Consider the following 24,293-nt stretch of genomic DNA (forward strand, 5'->3'; position numbering starts at 1 on the left):
ACGTCGCAATGGGGCTTGCGCTACAGGAGGAGAAGGGAACACAGGCTGAGGGATCCTCTGGACAGCTTCCGCCCTGCTGGTGGCTCTGAAGAGGCTCCCATCCGCCTCATCCCTCCTCTGGCCTGCCTCTTCACCACCCCTGCCACCTTTCCCCATAAGCAGCCCCACCCTGCCCGGGAACATGGAGTTCTCTGCTGTGGGACTCCGGGAGGGCCCCGGACTGCAAGGTTGTGCAGACAGGTGGCGCAGGTGGCGGGTGTGACGGCAGGAGAGTGGGAGGGAGGTCGAAGATGGAAAGTGAGGGGGAGAAGGTGGACTGCTCCAGAGCTTCCCCCTTACATATTCTGGCCCTTACCTGCGACAAAAAGCAAAAGGAGCACGTTTGGCAAATGAATGAAATCCAATCCTGCCTGTTGGATTTGGTCAGGCCCGTGATCCCACGTGACTTGTGCTTGCCCCCCCCCCCAACCCCCTCCTTCAGCACCGCCATCAGCAGCATCCACACAGAAAGCGCCTACTGTGTGCCAGGAGGCCACTCCGACTAGGAGGATAGTGGATGGCTCCCAGGACTGGGGGTTCCCAGGACCTGGGTCTCTCATTGCTATAGCCAGGATGATCCCAGGTAAGCCACTTAGAACTCCCACTATCCCAGGAGGGGCTGACCCTCCAGTAGAATCCAGTCAACAAAATAAGGAGCAGCACAGGCTTGTGGGTAGGGGTAGCAGGGAGGAGTAAAGAGCTTCCCTCCTCCGAACTGGAAACACATCCTTGGCACTTGGCTCGGTTCTTGAAAGGCCCGGGTGCCTGTTTGCGTGGTGCCGCCCCAGGCCGGGCCTAAGCCCTAAGGATGGGCGGGCGGGCAGGAGCTGGGACGGCTGTCTCTTGTTTGCTAAGGTTGCTTTCATTAGATCAAGCTGCGGGAGCTCGTCCACTGGCTCTGTAGGCGCGGGTCAGCTAAGGACAGGCCGATTAGCTTGCCCCTCTGGGCCTTTCTCTTCGTGACACCGCCTCTGGCCCAGAACAAAGGCCCCTCACTTTGCTCAGCCGCGGGTGTTGAACGCGAGCGTGCTGCCACCTGCTGGCCGCAGGAGCTGTTTTCAGGTGGTGAGGGGTGGGCGGGGCCTCGGGACCCATAGTGACTGGTGAGCCCCCCGGACCCGCCCCAGCACAGGCCCCAGCCCTGCCTCCCAGAGCGCCCTGGGCCAGACCTCTAGTGGGGAGCAGGTGGGGACCCCCTCAAAGGCCCACCTGGAAGAGCACCAGAAGTTTCCAGGGCCTGCCCTTGATGCCACCTGTGTTCCTCAAATGCCCAGCTAGCAGGAGGACCCTTTTAGCTCTAATGCAATCCTCCGGGCCCCAGTGCTGGGCTGGAACCGACTGATGAGAGCCAGTTATTACATTTTCAGGGCTCTTTTTTTTTTTTTTTTTTAAATTTTTTTAACGTTTATTTATTTTTGAGGCAGAGAGAGACAGAGCATGAACAGGGGAGGGGCAGAGAGACAGGGAGACACAGAATCGGAAGCAGGCTCCAGGCTCCATCAGCCCAGAGCCCGACGCGGGGCTCGAACTCAGGGACCGTGAGATCGTGACCTGAGCCGAAGTCGGACGCTTAACTGACTGAGCCACCCAGGTGCCCCACATATTCAGGGCTCTTACAAGCTGCAGCGACAGCTTCAGATAGGTCACGGTGGGAGCATTTTCACCACGGACATTTGGCAAATGTTACAAATTAGAGGTCTCTCCATCCCACCGCTCCCCGTGGAAAGCCCCTCTCTAACTCCAAATACGGTAACCCGGGACGGCGAAGGTAGCCTGCGAGCAGGGATTTTCTCAGACAAACCACGAAGGATGGAATCGATGTCACCGAGAAGAGATACATTCCTGGAAAAGGGAGTTTGTGGGGAAGAAGTTTTTTTAACCCCCCTAGAACAGCCGATACCCCAGGTCAAGGGCCCTGCGTCAGAAACAGCTGGGTTCGGGCGACAGCTCTTGGGCTCCTAAACCGTGTGACCACGAGCCTCACATCTCAATGCCCAGTTTCCCTGTCTGCAGGTGTGGTTAATAGTAACATCTGTCTCCAATGGAATCGTCAGGCGATGCATTTAAATCTTAGAGCGTTGCCCGGCACAGAGGAAGCGCTCCATCTATGTTAACCACGACCAGTTATTGATTAGAACCCCACAACCTCAGCAGGGACGGAGCTGATCTTCCTATCTTCCTCCTAAGACCAGTTTCACCTTTAGGTGCCCTTCCCAGGGCTGGGAGGCGGGGATTGGCTCCTCTGTCCTCCCCAGCAGCTACGCTTTGACCTGAGCTTCCTCTGGGCTCCTCACGTGTGCCTGTCCCCTGCGATCAGTACAACGAACAAAGTATCCCCTAGAACACAGAGAGTCATACGGTGGCTCCCTGAATGCACAAGCGTTAAGGATGTCAGCGGTAGACACCCGCAGAAGCCAAAGGTGTTCTGGAGAGGAGTTCCTGGCCGGCTAAGGTGTCCAGTAGGTGGATGATCCCCATACCCGAATATGGGGATTAGGAGGTACAAACTTCCAGTTACAAAATAAATAAGTCGGACGCACGCACAAAAGATATCCACTATGTAAGTACAGAAAAGGCAGGACTCAAATCTGATTGTAACTACAAGACCTAAATCCTCTTAAAGTCGTATTGCCTTCTAACCAGCAGGAAAACTATTTCCCAAGAGTCTGACACTTCTGATTACAAATTGACTAACCAGATGAAGTCATGTGATGCACGACTAACGGATTATTAGGGCTAAGAGAGTTAGAGAGCGTCTTTGTTCAGAGTGGGGGTAGGAGGCATGCGTCTGGCTGAAAATGAGGGGCGCTGTTGGTAAAACAGCGGAAGGAGAGCCCACAGTCACTGCCACCGTAGTCGCCTTCCTGAAGCTATTCGCTTCTTGACCTCAGGGCACTTTGGGCTGACCCTCCACGCCCCCGGGATGATCTGTCACGTGGGTCCAGGCTGGGCAGGTGGCTGGATTTCCCCTGCAGCATTCTCTCTGCCTCAGTGTGACTTTGACCCCCACATCCCATCAGGCACAGAGTCCCACTCCTTGCCTCTACGGCACCTTTCCACAATCTCCCTCCTTTCCAACCCTGGTCTCCTCACTGCAGCTCAGACGGCTACACCCACCGATCCGGGTTATCAAAATAATCCCCTCGTTGTTCCTTCTGCCCCCATCTGGCTCCCCTTTCAGTCCATTCCGCTGACAGATTCCTCTCCCGGGTACAAGTCTCACCAAGACACATCCCTGCTCAAGAATGCCCATGATGTCCCATGTCCCGTCCCAAAGTTCAAATTCCTTGGCGTTCTGCAGACTTTCTATGAATCGGCCTTTGCCTGGGCGTCTAAGCTCATCTCCCTCGTATGCTTGAAGCTCCAGCAAGACAGGCTGTTTGCTACTCCTGAGCAGGACTTGTGCTCCTCGGCCACTGTGTTTACTCGAGCACTTGCATCAGTTGGCATGCTCTTCCGGCCTCAGGCGGTCCCCGTCCTGCCCCTCTTGTAGATCTCAGGTCAGAGTCTTCCTCCTCCAGGAAGCCTGACCCCAGCTGGGACTGCTCTTATCACCACCCACCCCCACCACTCCTCAAGTGTTGTCACAGTGCTGTGTGCTTCCGTTGGGCTTGGACACAAGCACCTGCTAGGATGTCACCTTCCGCAGGGTTGGGGCCGTGCTTGCTTTGCTCATCTTGGTTCCCCCGACAGCGACTAGCATTAGCACCTGCTATGGCAGTGACACTGATGTTTGTAGACTGACTTGCAGAGTTGAGCTAGTGTCCGACGGGAGCCGGGTGTGAATTTGAACAGCTCACGGGATGATCTGTGAGCCTTCAGCAAGTCAGAAAGCCGGGTGACCGTTGACCCCCACCCTGGGAGCAAACATTTGGGCTCCACTGCAATATACAAATGTAGGTCCAGAGCTTCCATGAAGGAGGAGCCCCTTCTGCCCTACTGGGCTTGTGTTTGTGGGGTGATACATGGGACTGGTAAGGATAGAGGCCAGGCCCCTTTCCTTTTTTCGTTAAAGCTCAAAGTATGAGTAGCCATGAAAACCAAAGCCTTTGGGTGGGTGGGGGGAGGGTGTTTAAAGGAAACTTTAAATTATCTAGACAAACCATCCATCGTTCGTTCGGCTGAGGAACCTCAGTCCCAGACAAGGAAGGGGAGGGGGGGAGGGTCTGCCCAAGGTCACATGGCCAGAGTGGAGGGTGGCACGGAGACTGTCCTGACTCCCAGCCTGCTGTTTTTCTGCCCCGCCCCGCGAGCGGCACGGGTTAAACACACCATCGCTCCCAAGCTCACATCGCGTTTGGGGAAACACGAGGGTCATGGAGGTTACACGTAGATTTGTGTGTTTGCTTTAAGCTTGCCATCTTGAAATGATTTTATGTTTATACAGCCAAACAGGGAAAGACCTTCATTCGATTTTCAAAGTTTAAATTCTAGACGTCATCCCAGCAGTTATTTCGATTGTCCCCATCTCTGTTCGTTGTCACCTTTTTCCCTTGGGGAAGTATCAACATGCCTCTTCTGATCTTGTGCTGGGGCTGACATGTCTCCCTGGGATCACCCACTCTCCCTCCAGTGTGGAACTGGCCAGGTTTTATTGCAATAGATAAGACTTTGGACCTCGGGCTACTGAAAGGCCCTTTGTTTGTGGATTACAAGGGGGTCACTCAGTTTATCTCCTTCATTATGCGACCCTGCCTTTTTTTTTTTTTTTTTTTTTTTTTGAGTGGCAAGGTTAAGGCCCCGGGGCAAAATGTTGATGGAAAGGAACATTAAGCACCAAGTTGTACTGTGTTTGTGTTCATTCCCACCCATTTCACCTCCCTGAGCTGATGAAGGTTACAACGACAGTCCAATTCTCTAGTGACTCACTCCAGGAAAAGGACATGTGACAAGAACCTGGCTCTCATGGGACTGCTTGCCAGCGGTGCCATGACAGAGATGGCATTGTTCGGGGAAGATTCAGGAAGTCAAACATCCGGAGACAAGCATGCATGGTCAACTCACCCCACAGGCTGCCAGAGAACATTTTTTCCCCACTGATCAATCTGTGTATTTACCCCTGCAAGGGCAGTCGGAGGACTTCTGGAATATTTACTCCCCTTCAGTCTCAAATTCGGCCTTCTCTACAGGCCAGGAGGGGAAGGGACCAGCATTCCTGAGACCCACTAAGTACTGGGTGCTTTGCCCACTGTCGGTGTCAGTTCCGGTCTCCCGACTTGGAGATAAACATTATTCCCTTTCCCAGTTTACAGAAGAGGAAACTGAAGCACGCGGAATTTAAGGAGTTTGGCCAGGCCCAGCCATCTATCACCCAGGTCTCAAACCTGAAGTGTACGTCCAACGTCAGCAAATGTCTCCCTTCCCACGCTGGCGCCCCACCTTTTGAGATCAGCGCCACCTGGTGGCAGCTGGTGGCAGGATGCTTCTGCAAGCTTGGTCTCTCCCCAGCCTCCCTGAACACATCCTGTGCTCTCACTTCGTCCTCTCCATCTAGACACCCTTCAACGCCTTCGCAATAGCCATTTTCCTGTGAAGACTTCCTAAGCAGGCAATCCCAGGAGATCCCTTTTTCTCTCGCGTGACTCTTTCTGTGCCCTTGCTTAGCCCTCACAGAATATAGCTTAGCCCACACAGACTCGCAGGTGCACATGTAAACTTCCAGCGGTACAGTAACTCGAGGGCACGGACGACGACGTCTCGAGCCCCAAGAATGCTTCACATAACAAATAATACCAAGCACTAGCTGGTGAACACGTGCTGAATGATTAGCTGATGGGTTTTCAGGGAACAGCTCTGTGAGTCTCTGATTCTTTTTAGTAGAGAAGCGTGGAAAACTCAGACGGGTGGTTGCTCTCTCTCCCTGGTCAAGGCTCGCCATTGCACCTCACTCTGTAATGCTCCCCCCATCTTTCTGTGGGTTTCAAGGGAGACGACCATTGCCCTGCACTAAATTCGTGCCTTCAGCCACCCCTCTGTCAGTGCTGGCAGGGGAGAGAACACCCTGCCTGCTGTGCCCAGGAGGCCTTCTGGCAGCCTTACCTGTTCCCTTAATCTTTTCCCAAGTCTGGGTCCTCACTCCCAGCACCTCCCCAGGGCCTTAGAGATGATGGCCTAACCCTGTTGGCCACCCGCAACACCTCGAATTTCCTGGAGGGACACATCTGCCCAGATCTCACTCTTTTCCCTTAACTTACTGCCTTTCCTCTCTGAGTGGTCTGTTTCCACTTCTTTGAGAAGAACGAAGATGTCAGGGCACCCACATTGGCATGGCCTGTTTGCTCTCAACTTCATCCATCTTGCCGCCCTGCGGTCTCTGGGTCATTTGGGGGTCTCCCCAGCACGGCCCCTCTAGGCAGCTTGCCTTCCTCCCCAAGGCTGCCTCCCGCCACGCCCAGGGTGTGGAGAAAGCTCTGCGGGTGCCTCCAGAGCCACCTTCCCCCAGACCTGGGTGTGCTTGTCCGCAGGTGGATGCCAGCCTGCACCCCATGGGTCTGAGCATGGCCTGCTCGTCTCCCCAGGCAGCTGGGAGGGCCCCAAGCCACCATCACTTCTTACCTTGATTCCAGATGCCTGGCCCTGTGACTGCCACATAGTAATCGATGTTAACTGAAGGCAGAGATGAATGGCAGATGAGCACATGGTCTTGATTCCACTCTATGAAAACACTCAGCACATCCAACCAACCTGACGTTTGCAGGTGAGTCACTGAGAGCCAGCCTCTGCACTAGACAGAACTTGAGAACAAGGACTAGAGGAAGCATTGCATCTGGAGGTCATGAAGTCCGTCCGCCTCCTCTATGAGATGAGGACCAGGACAGGCAAGGGGCTTGCCCTCGGCCATGCAGGGCCGTAAAGAGCAGACTCAGGCTGGCCTGATTGCCCGGCAAAGGCACTGTGTCGGTCACGCCTTCAGAACAATATGATGCTTCTCTCCTGAGATACCTGGTAACTCAGACTTACTCTTCCTCCAGTTGTTTCTAATTAGTAAGGCTTGGGCTTGGGTTACTAACTCCTAAGGAGCGTGGATGAGTCCTCCTTGAGAGAATTCACGCACACACGCCTGCACACGCAGGAGAGCTGGGATCCTGTGAGGTGCTGCCGTGCAGCAAGCATCTGGACTATGTGCAAGATAGAGAGGACACGTCGAAGGCATCCCCTTTCCAGCTACAAACCCAGCATTGTGCATGCTCGTCCCTGCGATGGCCCTCAGCCTGCTGGCTGACGGAGGCTGTCCTGGCTGTGCTTGCCGGCATCATTCTTGTCGAAAGTACTAGATGGCTACTGTTGTGTTCAGCAAACAGCCGGTGCCTCATGCCAAATGTAGTCCTTGCTCATCCCTGTTCCATTTATCTTCCGGTCTGTACCTTTTCTTTATTAGCAGGGGCGCTTGCTGGGCAACGAGATCTCTGTCGCGTAGCAGTTTCGTGTGTGCCTTCTATTCGTAACCCACCTGGAGTCAGAGTCATGTCTCTGAGACAGAACAGTTGGTTGCTATGGAAATGACTGTACCACCCCAGGCAGCAGGCCTGAACTCGAGACGGGCAGGGGTGATGGGGGCGAGAGGAGGTGTTGCAATATCCTGAGTCTGACTTTTTAGAGTACTGACTGGTTTCTCTGGGCCAGCTTGGTCCCTCTGCTCCTCTTCCTCAAAACTGTGTGTGTGTGTGTGTGTGTGTGTGTGTGTGTGTGTGTGTGTGTGTAAGAGAGAGAGAGAGAGAGAGGGAGGGAGAGAGAGACCTCACTTATCCACACCCCTGCCGCCACCACTAATGGCCCCACCCAAATATGGAGACCTTCCCCTACTTTCTCTCAGCTGCCTCCACCTCCGGTGTAGAGCTTGCTTCCTGGGTTAACCACACCCACCCCCAATCCTTTCTCCAGTCAAACCCACACCCACCCCATGCTTCATGAGTTTGCTCTTAATTCATTTGAGTGGAATCACTTGCTTTGTTTCTCTCCTTGTGATGTTTGTTTCCCCCTTAATCAGGCTCGTTTACTGTATCTTCCTGATAGTATCCCAGGCCCCACGAGAGTACAGCTGGGCCAGCTTGTTGTCCCTCATGCAGATCCCGGGCTGGGCTCTCCTGACCACAGGTCCCTGGTGGACGCTGCTCCCCGGCGCTGAGATGCCCAACTCAGCCCCCAGCCTGTCCAGCTAAACTTAGTCTCACTTCTTGAGATCAGTAAGTCTGGGGCGATAGGCAAATTGGACAGCTCTGGATATCATTTTGAACCTGTGCCAATGTACTAAAAGGAAAAAAAAACTCTAAAGCTCCAGTTGTATAAAATAACCCTCCGATGATAAGAGAAAAATGAGAAGAGAGTGCTTTATTATTTAGAAGTGTTTAATTGTTGTAGTTATTAAACCGTGTGTATGTTTCAAAGTGGTTTTTATTTTTGTTTTGTTTTGTTTTTGTGTTTTCTTAGCCCCCCTTGCCTGTCAGCTGGGACAAATCTAGGGAAATATGTACCTCCAGGGAGGGCCCATGACCCCCGTAGGCTAACATGGCCTCCGTATTTTCACGTGAAGGGCTGTGCATGACTGCCCAACCTAATGGCAGCTACTTGTGGCTGGGAGAAACTAGATCTCTTCCAGAGTGCTTTTGAGGCCAAGGTTAAGCCTACCAACACAAGGTGTGGGTTGGGGGCCTTCCCTGTATCCGGCACCTGGGGGTGCAGCACTGGGGGACACCCCCTCACTGTGTGTGGTTGTAGGCAAACAGAGCTGAGCGGGACCCCATGGAGAAGGAAGCAATGTTGGGTTTTGGTGGCCTAGCCACCGTTCCCTGGGATCTGTCCTCCAGTCCCCTGAGGTGAGACTACACTGAGAAAGGCATCCCACTCGGGGAAGAAAGGGGCTGAAGTCAAGGTGTCTCCAGGGTGGAATCGACATTGGAGAAGGTCTGGAAGAACGCCCTCCCCAGGCAGAGCTGCCCAGAGGATACCAGGGGCCCAGGGGCAGAGAGCTCAACTCCCCCCACACTGAGCCCAGGGCTCCGTTCACTCGTGAAAGGGGCGCAGTGCCTGGAGAGCACAACAAAATAGAGAGCGGTTCTGGTGTGGGGACAGCAGTGGGCTCACATGCCCAGTGACAGGAAAAGACCTGCATGAGGGAGGGGCTTGCCTTTTCCCATCCTGATGCCCGAGGGTGTCCTCACCAGGCCAAAGTCCAAGACGAACACCAAGCCTGGAGCCCAGCCCCCCAGGCAGGAGGGCCAGGGAAGAGTCAGCTCTGGTCCACTGTAGCTGGGAGAAGGGCCTCTGGCGGGGACAGGCTTTGAAGAATCTGCTTTGCCCCAGCCTCGCCCCTCCGGGGACACGTTGGGAAGACAGCCTCGACTAGTCCTCGTCCTGCCCAGAGCGGGTTTGGCGAGGCAGAGGGAAGTCCCCTCCCGGGGTCTCCCCTCTTCTGCTTCTGATTGAACTCTGTAGCCCCACCTCAAGGAGGGGCCTCTGTGCCCCCCAAAATAAGGGTTTGGAAAGTGAATGTCAAGGTTCTTTGTAGCTCTGTCCTGACTGTAGACGAGAAAGGGCCCCAGTGGCCTCTCCTGTGGGACAAAAGACCCTCCCCACCGTCCCCAATGCTCCCACTTACTCAGCAATTACCCAAGGAGTCGAGGCCCCCCTCGAAACAGACACGCTGCTCAGAGGAGAGGCCGGAACTCGAACTCAGGCTGGGCAGCCACACACTAGGGCCATTGGGGGCCTTCAGGGCACATCAGGGAGCAAAGCGGGCAGGCCGCGGAGGGATAAGGACAAGGCCATGGAGCCCGGGAGAGGGAGGCGCTGGGCCAGCGGCCGCCCCTGGATCAGCGCTGGCTGGAGTTGGAGGTAACTGCATTATGGGAAAGACTGAAAGGTTAATATGAAACCAGCCGATGCTGAAAGAGAACAATTAAGAAGGTTAAGGGCCTTAATATTAGATTAATGGCTGCCGGAGGATAAAGTTCACAGCTTCCAGGAAAGAAGTCTGACTCAGAGAAATCTTTTTAGTTGGCGGCTCTCAGTCTGGTCTTGTTGATATGTTTTTTGCTGTTGTTGTTGTTTTTTTTTCTTCCCGGCAACCGTGAGAAAATTACCATTCACTCACAGAGGATACACTCACTGCTCCCCTCCCCCTTTCTTCTCTCTCTCTCTCTCTCTCTCTCTCTCTCTCTCTCTCTTTCTGCTTGGAAATGTCCAATTTTCTTCAGGTCCTGGCATGGACTTTCAGGTCCCACCTGTTCAGCCAGCCTCGCCTCCTAGTTGTCTCTCTCTGGTGAGGGCTCCCCTTCTGTGAGATCTGTGGGGCTCTGTGAGAACATCTCCCTCCATGTTGGTGGTGTCCTTAGGACATTTCAGGGTGCTAAGTGGTTTCACAGACCACTAGCTCAGCCCAGAGACGTTCTGAGAGACTAAGGAGGAGACTGAGCGATCTACGAGAAAACCCTCTGGAAGCCTGTGTGGTCTAAAGCTTCCCAGGTGCCCTCATGGCCAACCCGGTTTGGGAACCACGGGCCCAGGGCATATGGAAGCAAGTCAGGGCCAGGGGGTCACAGACCCCTTTTGTCATTGGTATGACCTCCTAGCTCCTGGGCCAGCTGGTGGGTTCCTTGGGGCAAATGCTTTGTTTTACTCCTCCTTACAATTCCTATGCAGGGCTGGCCACGTTCTGCACCTGGGAATTGAGTTAATTTTCAGAATCCCTCCCCTTTCTGGACCCTGAAAAACCCGTCCAGTTTCCAAGTCGGCATTTTCAGAGGCCTGGCAAATGGAAGCCAGGCTGCCTCTCATGGAATCAATCAGGTCTGGGCCTCAAACAGCCTGGCCCGCAGGGACACGGGAGCCCGGGAGCCCGGAGCCAGAGGTGCCCTTAGAGACCTTCCCTTCCAGCGGTTTTCAAACTGTGCAGCCAGGCATCTTGGGGTTCCAGAGTGGACTCTCCGAGAAGCCACTGAGAAGAAGCAGCAGGAACCCCAGGGGAGAGGCTCCAGGCCTCCCCCAGGGCAGCTCCCTCCACTGTTACAGCCTTGTATTACTATCGAAGGGGAGCGAAACATGTTGCCCCAAGACTCAACACTGTGGCATATTGTTTTAATTCGAGGCACCTAAGAAACAGCTGAGGCCACAAGGCCTCCCTCTTTTTGTCCTGAAACCAGGAGATAAAATCTCCCATGTGAAAGGCACCCAAAGGCAGGAAGACGTCACTGGTGACAGGGAACTGGGAGCTGAGAAGGCCGTAGAAATAAACTCGCTGCCCGTGGCCCTGACCCTGTGTCTTGCCAGTTCTTCAAACTGTATCGTTTCTTTGCCTAAAGCCTCCTGATCCGGTCACCGCTTTGGGTCCGCGTTCTCTTGTGCGGGCTTTTCTCCTGTTGATTGGCCTTCGTGAGTGGGATTTCCAGCCCCAGCCAGGGGCTCCAGGGGGGTCAAGGAAGACTCTCTCCCCTGCATTACCGCAGTAACCTAACTGGTATCCCAGCTCCCACCCCTGCCAACCCCCAGGCCCCGCCTGCTTTCCATCCAGCGTCCAGAGTGATTATCTCAAAGCATAAGGCCGGTCGGTTGCTCTGCTGATCAAGAGCCTACGTTGGATTTCTGTCTCATTCAGTAGTAATCTGAAGCCCTCACCACGATCGACAAGTCCCCACGTGTCTTCGGCCAGCTGTCCCTGCCTCCTCTCCTTCCATACCCTCTTTGCTCACCTGCTGCAGCCATGCTGGCCTCCCTCACACCCCTGAACACACCAGGCAGGTTCCTGCCACACTTCCATTCCTTCTGCCTGACACGCCCTTCCTCTGATACCCACCATGTTGCTTCCTCGTTTTCTGGGCCCATATCAATAAAGGTGGCCCTTCCCCTGCTCTACTCACCGTCTCTTCTACTAGAATAGACACTCCGAGAGGCCAAGGACGTTTCTTTGTTCATGCAGCATCCCCAGCACCAAGAACAGCGCCCGGCACATACTAGGTGCTCAATAAAGTAATTGTTTCCTGAATTAATCTGGTTTTCAGTCTAAAATCATTCTGTACATTTTTTTTTTAATTTTCAAGAGAGAGAGAGAGAGAGAGACAGCACAAGTGGGGGAGGGGCAGAGAGAGAGAGAGAGAGAGAGAGAGAGACTAAGCATGAGCAGGAGAGGGGCAGAAAGAGAGGGAGACACAGAATCCGAAGCAGGTTCCAGGCTCCAAGCTGTCAGCCCAGAGCCCGATGCGGGGCTCAAACTCACGATCCGTGAGAGCGTGACCTGAGCTGAAGTCGGATGCTCAACCGACTGAACCACCCAGGCGCCCCTTGTACATTTCCTTTTTACTCATGTCTCTGTTTGCCAAATTTTCTGCAATGACTATGATATTTAGTCAGGAAAAGCAGTACAAAAAAGACAAAAGTCTTCTTTCCAGCACCATTCCTTGGGAGACCCAGAGCTGCCATAAAAGGGCCCGAGAAGATGAAGGGAGACCCTGTTCCGAGCCCCGGGGGCTGAGCGGGACCATAACGATACTGGGAGAGCCACCATTTTCCTGACGGTAGACGAGAGGGTTCGGTGGGGCCAAGCAGCCCCTATTTTCCTAACAGCACCTTGTCTCGGGGGCAGTGGGAGGAATGGGGGGCAGGGGAGAGGAGCAGAAACAGACCAGTAAGCACCGTGATACATGCCCCGCTTTCCCCCGCCCAATGCCCCAACACGGCTGCTCCCAAGGGTCCAGGCTTCCCGGCCTTCTCCGTAGAAGGCATCGCTTTCATGGGCGCAACACGCGTCCCCCAGCCCAGCGTTCTCTCTCTTGTCTTTGGGGACTGTTTCTCTGGGCCCGGAGGCTGCTGCCTCTGCTCATTTGTGTGACTGAACCCAGAACAAGGAAGAAGCATGTTGCTTCTAAGCCAGTCTCTGGCCTGACAGCACCCCTTCTCTGGCCTCTGTGTCAGATCCCCTCGCTCCCCAGGTGAGCAGACATCCTGGGCTCCCCCATGACTCAGGGCCCACGTTCAGAACAACCTTGTGCGCTGGAAACAATTCAGGAAGTGAAAGCACTTGACTTGCACTTGATTCCTTTTCAGATGAAATCCTTTCTGACCCTCTTTCAAACGGGCCATCCAACATAGGCACCTGAAAAGAGAACCGGGAAGCCATGCGTCCCCTCTGTCCCGCACCTGGTGAGACTGATGGTCCCAGGGGCCACCCGGTTTCCTGCCTGTTGTGTTATGACTTACCAGCCAGGCCACCCCACACTCAGGGACGAGCTGCTGTCTCCTGGGCTAAGCCGTGCCCGAGATGTTCGCGAGCAGGATGCATCCAACTTCTGTAAAGAACCAGATGGCAAATGCTGTGGTCTTTGGGAGCCACCAACAGTCTGGCCTTTGTCACCTATCTTTCTTTGTTGGTGCATTAAGACCCTTTGGAAATATGAAAACCATTCTTAGCTCACAGGCCATACAAAGCCAGGCTGTACGGGTGGGCAAAGTACAGCCCGCGGGCCAGATCCAGCCCACTGCCCGTTTTTGTAAAATGAAGTTTTGTTGAAACTCGGCCCCACTAGTTTCTCTCTGTATCGTCTGGGGCTGCGACAGCAGAATTGAGTTGCTGTAACGGAGACGATAAAACCAACAAAGCCTGAAATATTTACAATGTGGCACTTTACAGGAAACGTTAGCTGGCACCTCACCCTACAGCAACCATGTAAATGAGTCACACGTGTTTCAGTTTTTAAAATGTTTCACATGCACTGCTATTTAATACCTGAAACGATTTTTCCAGATCAATGTTAGGCCCGTTTTACAGATAAGGAAACAGGCCCTATGGCTAATAAGTGGCAGAACCGGAAGCTAAACCCAGATCTCTGACCTCTCAGCTAGGGAGTTTTGACCAGATAAAACTGCCCCCAACAGCGCAATCCCTGAAACCCGGAATATACTTCTTCTTCTTCTTCTTTTAAAAGTTTATTTATTTGAGAGAGAGAGAGAGAGAGAGAGAGAGAGCGCGCGTGAGTAGGGGAGGGGCAGAGAGAGAGGGAGAGAGGATCTCCAGCAGGTTCCCTGCTGTTAGCACAGAGCCTGACACGGGGCTCAAACTCATGAACCACGAGATCAATACCTGAGCCGAAATGAAGAGTCGGACCCCTGGCTAAGCCACCCAGGTGCCCCAGGAATATACTTCTTATTCAGCTCTATCAGGGAAGGGGGCGGCAGGTTCCTCAGTGCCAGCGTCTGAGAGACGCTGGGCATGAGGGCAACAGAGCTCACCTGCACAGAAACTCTTAGGATCATCACGAGATCCTAGTGTGCAGAGAACGTCTCCAAGGACTTTTCCTCGCACAGGAAAGACTACTGAGACAGGCTGCCTGGCTGGCAGGAGAGCTGTCCCTTAAAATCCAAGTTTGGCTTCTGTAAACACTTACCAGGCAGTCACATCACCGTGAAGGGCACGGCAATCCTTCCACAGACGCTGGGCCTGACCTTGCTTCCCCAGCAGTAACCCCGCCCCAGCTAGACGTGGGCGTGGTGATGCCATCAGTGGTGCGAGAGAGACCCCCAGTGGACATCGGCGGTATTGCAGCCTCCTAGAGCAACTCCAGAAACACCCTCCGGTTCCCCAGGAGCTCGCTTCTTGGGCTGGGAGTGTAAACCGCTGGGACCGTCATTGAGCAACTGCCCCAGTACGTGCAGGTCAATGAGAGCTGTCCTCCTTAAAATCCTCCCCGAGGGAGGCTGGTGCACGCATGTTTAACGATGCTGCCGTGTCCCCTAACGGGTGAGGAGCAGTGACTTCGGGCTGCCTTCGTGGCCCTTCAGGTGCTTTTTGAGTCTTCTCTGTGGGGCAAATCGGACTCCTGAGGACCGCTGGCCTTTCTGGAACTTTGTTTTAACTTCCTGCAGTCCAGCACTGCTCCAGGACCTGTTCTGTGCGTCCCATAATGTTGTTAGCTATGTCGGTGGTTATTGTTTGTGAGGTTTTTTTATTTGAATTGAACACCAAAGTCATAAACTAGGATTCCCAGCGTTTCTGGGAAGGTCAGGCCACGTTTGTTCTGAGTTCTCATGCCGCAGCCAATGGCTGAGGCTGAGGACTTGCTGCCCCCTTTAGACAGGCAAGGGTTCTCCAGTTTGCTACACTCCCCACCACCCCCTATTGTCTCTTACCGCCCGCCTTGCTATTGATTACATTGCCTTCCTGGCCCTATAGAAGCTTTACAGCTACATCACACATACAGAATAATTGCCGTAACAACACCTGCTGCCACAGGACTAGACACCGTGCTGAACATGCTACATACATTCTCCCGTCTGACCCAGTGAAGTAGATATCATTATTCCCAACTCATAATGCAGAAACTGGGATTCACCATCCCTAAGCGATTTGCCTGTGGTCTGACAGCAAGCGTCTACCCCATGCAATTAACTGCTGTGCTCAGACAGGCAGGCAGATCTGGATCTAATTCCCTAAGATAGTAGAAAGTCAGGTTGCATAGACAGAAAATGTCTTTATGAGCCACATATTGAATTGAAGTTCAGTTATGGACATACGCATTTTTCCCTGTCGATAACAGGCTCCTCCCATTGGCTTGGAGGGCACCCACCACTGGCTCAGTAAAAGCCCCAAACAATCACTATGTTTTCCTTTTTCTACCCATGATATATTCAGGAACGGCTAGCCACGACCCTGATTATGAAATCACCAAGATCCCTTTGGTGTTAAAGATACCAGAATACTCTCCCTTTCTTTCTCGGGACCCCTGTCTTGACCCCCTTCTGATGCCAGGTGCCCAGTGCCCTGAGCTCCCCAGAAGGGACCCGGGGGCCCCACGTAACATCCCCCCTGGGCCCAAACTCTGAGATGTCACCTCACTTTCCAGATTTTCCCCATCCCTTTTGTGTATCAAAATGTCCTTCATCAAAACATCCTCTGCCATGTCCCCAATCTTCAAGCTCTTGCCAGGTGACTGTTACATTCATCTGATAAATGAGTGGGGAGATGAGGGGCTGACAGGTTCACTCATCGCTCTCCCAGCCGCCTGTGGATTGGCCATCCTCTCTTTTTAAAACCATCTCGGGGGCTCGGAGAGACTGAAGGCAAAACTCAACTCTGCAGTCACCCTTCCCAGTGGCCATCCTCTGATTCCTCCCACACCTTTGTCCCCTCCTGCTACTGGGTCTCTCCAGCTGGCCCTGTCCTCTGCCTGGAGATCCCTTCCATCCCTCGTGGCCAGTGTCTGCCTCTTTGTCCTTCAATCTTGGCTCAGTCACAGCCTCATCAAAAAGCATGCCCTGCCCTCCCTGACGAGGTCGCTGTCAGACTCCAGCACCAAGAATCCTTCTTCAGGGGCAGAAGTCTGCATTTATTCATCAGATGAACACATCTGGACCCTCATCAGATGATGGGTGCCATGATGCTATCATGGCAGGGTTTCACCTGCTTCTGTTCCCTTTCATATCCCTAGGTCCTATAGGCCCAATTTATATTTGTGGAAGAAAAGCGTGGCTGGGGGAGGTGGGTGGGGAGCAATTTCTAATTAAAATTCTAGGTGAGTCAGAAAGAACCTAAATGACTTGCCCAAGGACACAAGGCTGGTTAGCGACACAGCAGAAAGTTGGACCCAAGTTCCCAAGGCACATTTCCTTTCCACTCTGTCATTCTTCCCTTTGGGGCCTCTGCGGGCCTCTGCGGACTGTACTGAGTAATCGGACCCTGGAAATTATGATGGCTTTGGAGGCATGCCCAGTCTGGCTCCAGACGCAGGTGATGCAGTAGACGCAGGCTGCAGCAGGATCCCTTTGCCATGTGCAAGGGGCAGAGAGGGGCTGCAAGCACCAGGGCAGACCTCTGGGTCACAGAAAGACATCTTTGACGTGGCACCACCCAGGGAAGACCCTCGGGGCACTGGGGCTGGTCTCAGCAGGAGCTGAGTCTTAACGCCGGATAATCAACGTGCTAGAAGAAGAGGGACCATCTGTGGTGCCCTTGCAATGTGCAAAACACTTTACGGACACTGTTTGGTTGATTCTCACACACGAGACCTGCCCCAAACATATTATTCTCCCCATTTACAGATGACGAGACAGGTCCAGAGACCAAGCTGCCGAGCATCACACAGCTAGCCAGTGGAAGGCTTTTAAACCCGATGTGTCAGGTGGCTGAGCAAATTCTTGCAGCACAGCCTCAAATAAAGAAAAGGAAGTTCAAGACCTCATGAAAGTACACGATGCAGGAACTCGGTATAAGGAGGATAAGGAGGGGCGCCCGGGTGGCTCAGTCGTTTAAGCGGCCGACTTTGGCTCAGGTCATGATCTCATGGTTCATGAGTTCGAGCCCCGTGTTGGGCTCTGTGCTGTCAGTACAGAGCCTGCTTCGGATCCTGTCTCTCTGCCCCTCCCCTGCTCGTTCTCTCTCTCTCTCTCTCTCTCTCTCTCTCTCTCTCAAAAATAAATAAACATTAGAAGGAGGAGGAGAGGGGCGCCTGGGTGGCGCAGTCGGTTAAGCGTCCGACTTCAGCCAGGTCACGATCTCGAGGTCCGGGAGTTTGAGCCCCGCGTCAGGCTCTGGGTTGATGGCTCAGAGCCTGGAGCCGGTTTCCGATTCTGTGTCTCCCTCTCTCTCTGCCCCTCCCCCGTTCATGCTCTGTCTCTCTCTGTCCCAAAAATAAATAAACGTTGAAAAAAAAAATTAAAAAAAAAAAAAAAATGAAGGAGGAGGAGAGAGCCAGAGGGGGTCGGAGGGAACACTCACAGGAGGAAGAAGGTTCAGTAGGAGGGTGCTGGCCCTGGGAACAGTGGGAAGAGGGGGCTGGCACCTAGAAGTCCAGAATGCAGCAGGCCTTGGCAGTGGAGTGGAGAAGGAGCAGGAGGCCTGGGCGGAGGAGGCCCCCATCCTGGGCAGAGAGCTCAACGCACTTCCTGTTTCCCCCGGCCGCACGCACCCTTCCTTCCTCCCCAGTCTTTTAGCAAAAGTTTTTATTTCCACCTTCTATGGAAACATTCATTTGTTAAGCAGCCAGATGTCCCGGATCCAGAAGAAGAAAATGGAAGTCTGGTGGACCAGCTGTCCAGTTTAAAGGAACATGCAGGGATCCGTCCCTGCCCTTAATGCTGTGTCTCTGACGCCAGCTTCCGAGAGAGCAGCACGGGGAGGGGGCGGGAGGCACTGTGCGTCCTGAGGAGGGGAGGGGGCTCCAGAAGGGGCTCGGCCGGCACTCATAGCTGGCCTCCTCTGGGTGACATTGGACCCCTAATGTTCCAGAGTTCATTCCCCGCCTCCAGAGGGAGGAGCGGGAAGGAATGGCCTCGAAGGCTTCTTGTACTTAGGGGTTGATGGTTCTCCAACCTTGGCCTGGGGGTGCGGGCAGAGCGAGATAAGAGAAAGGACAGTGGTGACCAGGAGTCACCGACGAGGTGACTGAACAGCGGGGTAATTAAACGAATATGAGACTGTGTTTGAAACTCACCTCATCCCAATTTTGTACCTTGAGATTCTCCTATTGTCCGTCCGCAGGAAAAATAATTGTAGGTTTGAGAAGACTGTGGGTGTCGTATCGTGTAAAGGGCACAGATGTGGGGGTCAGGTTCAAAGGGCAAGACCGCAAGTAGATGGCTCACACCCTCTGAGCACCGATGCCTCATTTGTAAAAGAAGGGTCACCATGCCCACCTTACGGGGTACGATGGGTTTCCACAGAGAGAATGCAGAACCCAGCAGGATCCCTACAAACATGTGTCCCCACCCAGCTCTCCTCTCCCCCCACTGGGGGCCTTCCAGGTGCCACCAATCGGTGGGGCTTTTCCGCTGTGCAGACACACAACTGGAGGCCAGAGGGTGGCTTCCCCCTCATAAACGGAAGAACCGAGATTCGAACCTCCGTCTGCCGGATCCAGTCCCAAATAACCTCTTCCCAGGTTCCCAGAGACACCGCAGGGAGGGGTGCCCCGGTGGAGCCACCCTTTGGGAGGGCATCTAGCTCGGGGGGTGCTCTGGAAAGCCCCGCTGTTATTAATAAGTCACATTTAACCTCCTCTTGTTCTCAGAACACCCTCCACTCTGGGCGGAAGGGAACAAGCCTCACCAGCCACCTGGGGGCAAAGGGGATCTCTCAACCGCTTCCCCAGGTTAGTCCAGGCTTTTCTAGCAGTGCCACCCGGCCCAGGGCAAGCGCTGCTATTTATACAGTGCCTCAGTGCTTCAGGATGAGTTCGCTCTCCCCCTGGGAGGTGCGGGGTGACTGATTCTGCCCTTATGTTGCAGCTCGGGGGGCCCCGTGCTCACTGCACCTGCTGCCTTCACACCCCTCGCGGGGCCTCACCAACGTGACTCCCCAGTCATTTGTCCTCAGTCGTTTTGTCACCCAGAGGCTGAGACGTGGGGCGGGCTGGGCAGCAAAGCCCTTGTAAACTCGGGGGGTAACAAGGCTGTTCATTCTCTCCAGAGGCCGAGGCAATAATAGCCCCTTAAATATGCACTTCCTCCAAAGGGTCGTGACACTCGCTTCACTGTGATTGCAGCAGAGGATATGGGGTGACATCAGCCTGGGTGAGTCACTTCAGCTGCTGGGTGCTTATATGAGCCCGGCAGCCACCCCTGCCCTGGGGCAGGGCCCCGACAGTCTACAAGGCTGAAACCTGCCCCCTCTGACCACATTGGTTCCTCAAGAAATCACCCAACCCAGGCTTCAGCGTCTCTGACTCCTTTCCGCCTGCTGGGTAACCCCTCCCCAGGCCCAGCTTAGAAACCTGGTCTAGACCCAAGCCCCTTGATGCTAGCCTTGTCCACCCACACTTCTCAGGCTGGTCATCTCCCAGCTTAGGGCTTGGGGCAGGCAGACCTGGGTCCCAATCTCGCTTCTACCGCTTGACGAGCAATGCAGTCTTAACCATGTTACTATACTTCTGTGAGCCTCTGTTTTTCCATCTGCTTAATGGGAATAATAGTACTATCTACCTGCTAGTGAAGGGTGAGATTCAGCAAACAATGCACTTAACACAGTGACTGGCACGCGGTAAAGGTTCAGTGAATGGCTCGTGTGTCTCCGTGTGTGTGTGTGTGTGTGTGTGTATGCAGGCGTGCGCCCGTGAATGTGTGCCTGAGTCTTGACTCCTTCACTGTATTTTTTTCCCCATATACCAATTTGAGCCCCATGGGGCTACATCATTTCTATGTTCTCAAGAATCCGGCTTTCTTATTTCATCCTTCCTCTTGCTTTTGGTTTTCTAACCTCTTTCCCCATACGTTTTGCCTAGCCCTTTGCAGCCCTCATATCCCCTGTTCATTTCAAATGGCTTACAATAGCAGTGTATCAACATATACAACATTTTCAGTCCTAACAGCACAGGGGGTGGAAGCTGATGAACGAGCTGCAGAATTAATTGAAGCGATGCATTATTTTTTAAAAAAAAAAGGAAAATTTGCAAAGATGCGAGTAGGCAATGCACAAAAGAGCAACTCCAAATGATTAAGAAACGCAAGAAAAGGTTTCAGACTCTAGCAATCAGGGAATGCCAATTTAAGTGGCAATGAGATATTTCTTGGCGTCTATCAGGATCACCAACATTTTAAGACTGATGATACCTCTTTCCGGTGGGAATGCAAGAAAACTTTCCTTTAAATCACTGCCTTCGGGTGGCATAGCCTTTGGAAAGCAATCTGGCAACATCTGCTGAAATTAAAGTTAAAAATACATATACAGGGGGCCTGGGTGACTCAGTCGGTTAAGTGTCCAACTTCAGCTCAGGTCACAATCTCATGGTTCATGAGTTCAAGCCCCATGTTGGGCTCTGTGCTGACAGCTCAGAGCCTGGAGCCTGCTTCAGAGTCTGTGTCTCCCTCTCTCTCTGCCCCTCCACTGCTTGCACTCTCTCAAAAAATAAATAAGCACTAAAAAAATTAAAAAAAAAATACATATACCTTTTGACATATCCGTTCCACTTCTGGGAATCTACCCCATAGACATAAAAACACAGCTGACCCTGAACAACACGTGTTTGAAAAGTGTCCGCTTATAAGCAGATTTTCTTCTACAAATACAGTACAGCACCATGAATGTATTTTCTCTTCCTTACGATTTTCTTGATTTTCTCTAGCTTACTTTATTACAAGTATACAGCATATCATGCATGTAACATACAAAATGTATGTTCATTGACTGTTTATGTTACCGGTAAGGCATCTGGTCAACAGTAGGCTACTAGTAAAGTTTTTGGAGTCAAAGGTTAGACATGGAATTTTGACTGCGTGGGGGTCGGTGCCCGAACCCGTGTTGTTCAAGGCTGAACTGGACCGGAATGTATGACCATACGCCCAAGGAGGTATACTAGGTTGCTGTTTAGAGTGGAAAGCAAAACCTAGAAACAAGGCGAATGTCCTTCAGAGGGGGAGAGGGTGATCTATTAGGACATGTGAGGAAACATTCTGCAGCCATTATAAAGAACAAACTGGACCTATCATAGGTGACTCATAGGGATTACCATGAATAATTGGTAAGGAAATTGTGCATAACATCACCCCACTTTTAAGAAGAAATACGCCACCCTTCCCCACCCTCTGCCCCCATTGTGTATGTGAGCCAACACCATGAACGTGGAGGAGACATGGCAGAGACCAGCCCCAGTGGCATCCTGGTTTGGAGGATGGACAGTCACGTGGTAAGAGGGGGGTGGGAGAAAGTGAGGGAGGTCCCAATCCGAAGATAAAGGGAAAAAAAGGATTCCATCAAAAATTAAAACATGTAGTACGATCACATTTGTCCGCTAATGTAAAGGTATGTGCGTGAGTACATGTAAGAAGAAATGTTCAATCTCATATACATATCTTAAACATTTCTGTTAACCCAAAACATACAGACGTCCGTTCCTTCACCGAGAGTTTGACATAGAGTCAAGGTTTCTGCACTGCGGATATGTCTATTTCTTGGAGTTCCTCCCTACCCTGCCCTTGTACAGAAATCACACCCTGAATTCATTGTCTACAATTTCTAACGTCCATTTCCGTAGAGGAGAGCGAGAACCTCAGACACTTGAAAACAAGTCGAGTAGAGGAACTTTTTAGATACTATGCTCGGCCTCCAGGCTTTTCCGCTGTCTTGCTACATCCGGTTCAACAATAACCCCATTTTAGGATCTCTCCTCTATTAGGTCTCTCCAAACTGTCACCTTGGTTCTTACAGAATCAATAATTCTTTGTTTCACACCCACGTTTCCCCCATTTATGTGACATCCATTGGAGTACGGCTGGCACAGAACAGGCTTGGGGACAAACTCATCTCCCTGCAGGTGACATTCATGTCGACAGGTAGACACGGTGTATGTGGCACCCCGGAAGCCATGAGCATCCTCTGGCCTGCTTCAGTGTGCCCCCTGGGAGGGAACAGCAACCAGCATTTCACGGAGAGAACACGCAGGGCCACGCAGCCTGGCGAGTCAGTTATGAGAGGCAGAACTTCACTGAAAATTCTTACGCGCTGTGAACTGGCGAGGGCGAAGATGCCTTGGTGGGCGACATCCAGCTCTCTGATTATGTGACTCTATCAATTATTCTGTGATTGAAATAGCTAGGGTTGTGAGTGTGGGGGTCAGGATTACCCGGAGGATCGCGTCCTTTTTACCGTATGTTAGGTAGCATTCTGCTGAACTGGCAACGAGTCTGGGGTAAGAGGCTTGGCTGGGGTGGCCAGCCTGGGTGCTTACAAAACTGTCCCGGGACAGGGGACCCAGCATCAGGACAGAACTCTGGCCCAGCTTTAAATATCCTAATTTGCTAGGTAACTTGGGACACATCATTTTATGTCACTACAGCTGTTTCCTTATCTGCAAAATGGGGTGACCCTGCCTAACTCACAGTTTTTCTGAGACTCAGATGACTGTTCATAAAAGTATTTACCACAACGAGAGGACCACCCGGCTTCTTTTCACGTGTGCACACCCTCTACAGTATTTTTAGCAACAGGAGGGAGTGAAGGGCTCTGTCCCTCCACAAGCTTACTTGTGGAGCTTACTTACACTCGGAGCAGATCGAGAGGATCCAGGCCCACCTTCACCGGCTCACCGCAAGTGTCCCTGGGCAAGTCACTTCATCTCTCTGAGCATCGGTTCTATCACCTGGGAAATGGAAAACGGTGGTGGGGAAATTGCTTAGCAGTTATAGTGAGGATTAAACAGAGGTTGCGAGGCCAAAGGCATCTGGGACACAGGAGAGGCTCAGTAGAGGTGATTCTCGTGGACAAGATTCTTAGTCCACACTCTAAGATAGGACAGAAAGGTAATGCCCTCTAGTGTCCGTAACTCAGTTCTGACTCTGAGTTGTCATTTCTCTTCGTTGGTGGAAAATTTAAACCCCAGCCCTTCTCAGAGAATGCCTCCCCCGTGGCATTGTGGACCATGACTTCGCGATGTGAAGGACCTGGTGGGGGTGGGGTTGGTGGTGGTGAAGGGTACTGACCCCTGACCGCACAGGTTGGGGCTGGCTGTCCTTTGCCCTGTCCATCTGTCCTGCGGCTCTCTATTGCTTCTGGGACATATTTAGAGCACACAGTTGTCTCCGTGGCTTGGGGCCCAGAGCCAGCCAGGAAATGGGTGCAAGACAATTGGAAAGCAGAGGCCCGTGGTGAAACAGAGTGACTGCGCATTTAAAGACATCCAAATTCAAAAAAGAAGAAGGTTTGAATTGGTTTTCTTTCTTCTCTTCCTGATACTTCTGCTTTCAGAAGATTCTCAGCTGGTCCGGGACTGAGGGTGAGGCCAACGAGACCTTCAGCTAAGCTACGAAATTTAAGGGGACACCACAAGAACCCAGTAAGCAAGATAATCTTTAATGCAAAATTTGTACGAATCAAACTTAATGCAAAAACAATCTGAGATGAACAAAGTCTCAACACTTTAAATAAACACGTGATCTGAAGTCCGTTGGAAATTATCGTCACCTGATCAAGAGAAATGCTTCAATGTGGCAATGTTCCCCGTTGAAAATAAGCAAAGAAGCAGATTTTGAAATTCCTGCTGAGTTTTTCATTAAAGCCAGGGAAGGACCATCCTAGTAAAACACTATTTTAGGGTGTAAACAAGCTATTTAAACTTAAAAGTACTACTTTGAATATACCTTCTTTTTTTTGTTTTTAGTTACTGTAATGTTCTAGAAAAATCTCCCTCGTTAGGAAAACACGTTCAGATGTGTATACAGGGGCACGCATTTTTTTTTTCTTTTGCTCATCTCCAGTATCGGTTGGCCAGGCGAGGCATGCTGACCAAGCGGTGTCATGAGTCACCCCTAAACAGGCCTGTAAATGCCGTGGCTCCAACTGCTTT

At 52.4% G+C, this 24,293-nt stretch overlaps 2 long non-coding RNA genes across 3 annotated transcripts; one reads left to right on the forward strand and one right to left on the reverse strand.

Moving 5' to 3' along the window:
• The first annotated feature begins 1,646 nt into the window (after window positions 1-1,646).
• Window positions 1,647-7,365, forward strand: LOC121027766 (uncharacterized). 2 transcript variants are annotated; one of them, XR_005788921.1, is made up of 3 exons: window positions 1,647-2,599; window positions 6,606-6,736; window positions 7,112-7,365. It is a non-coding gene; the product is annotated as an uncharacterized LOC121027766 (long non-coding RNA). The 2 variants fall into 2 exon arrangements; XR_005788920.1 differs by lacking the exon at window positions 1,647-2,599 and adding an exon at window positions 2,628-2,974.
• A 4,885-nt stretch (window positions 7,366-12,250) lies between these two features.
• On the reverse strand, window positions 12,251-14,770 carry LOC121018731 (uncharacterized). Its single transcript, XR_005785307.1, has 3 exons — window positions 14,412-14,770; window positions 13,228-13,316; window positions 12,251-13,123 (listed from the first exon to the last, which is right to left on the reverse strand). It is a non-coding gene; the product is annotated as an uncharacterized LOC121018731 (long non-coding RNA).
• Window positions 14,771-24,293: the final 9,523 nt, after the last annotated feature.

The sequence above is a fragment of the Herpailurus yagouaroundi genome, unplaced genomic scaffold (assembly GCF_014898765.1).
Source record: "Herpailurus yagouaroundi ecotype Mexico unplaced genomic scaffold, PumYag 77, whole genome shotgun sequence".
NCBI lineage: Eukaryota > Metazoa > Chordata > Mammalia > Carnivora > Felidae > Herpailurus > Herpailurus yagouaroundi.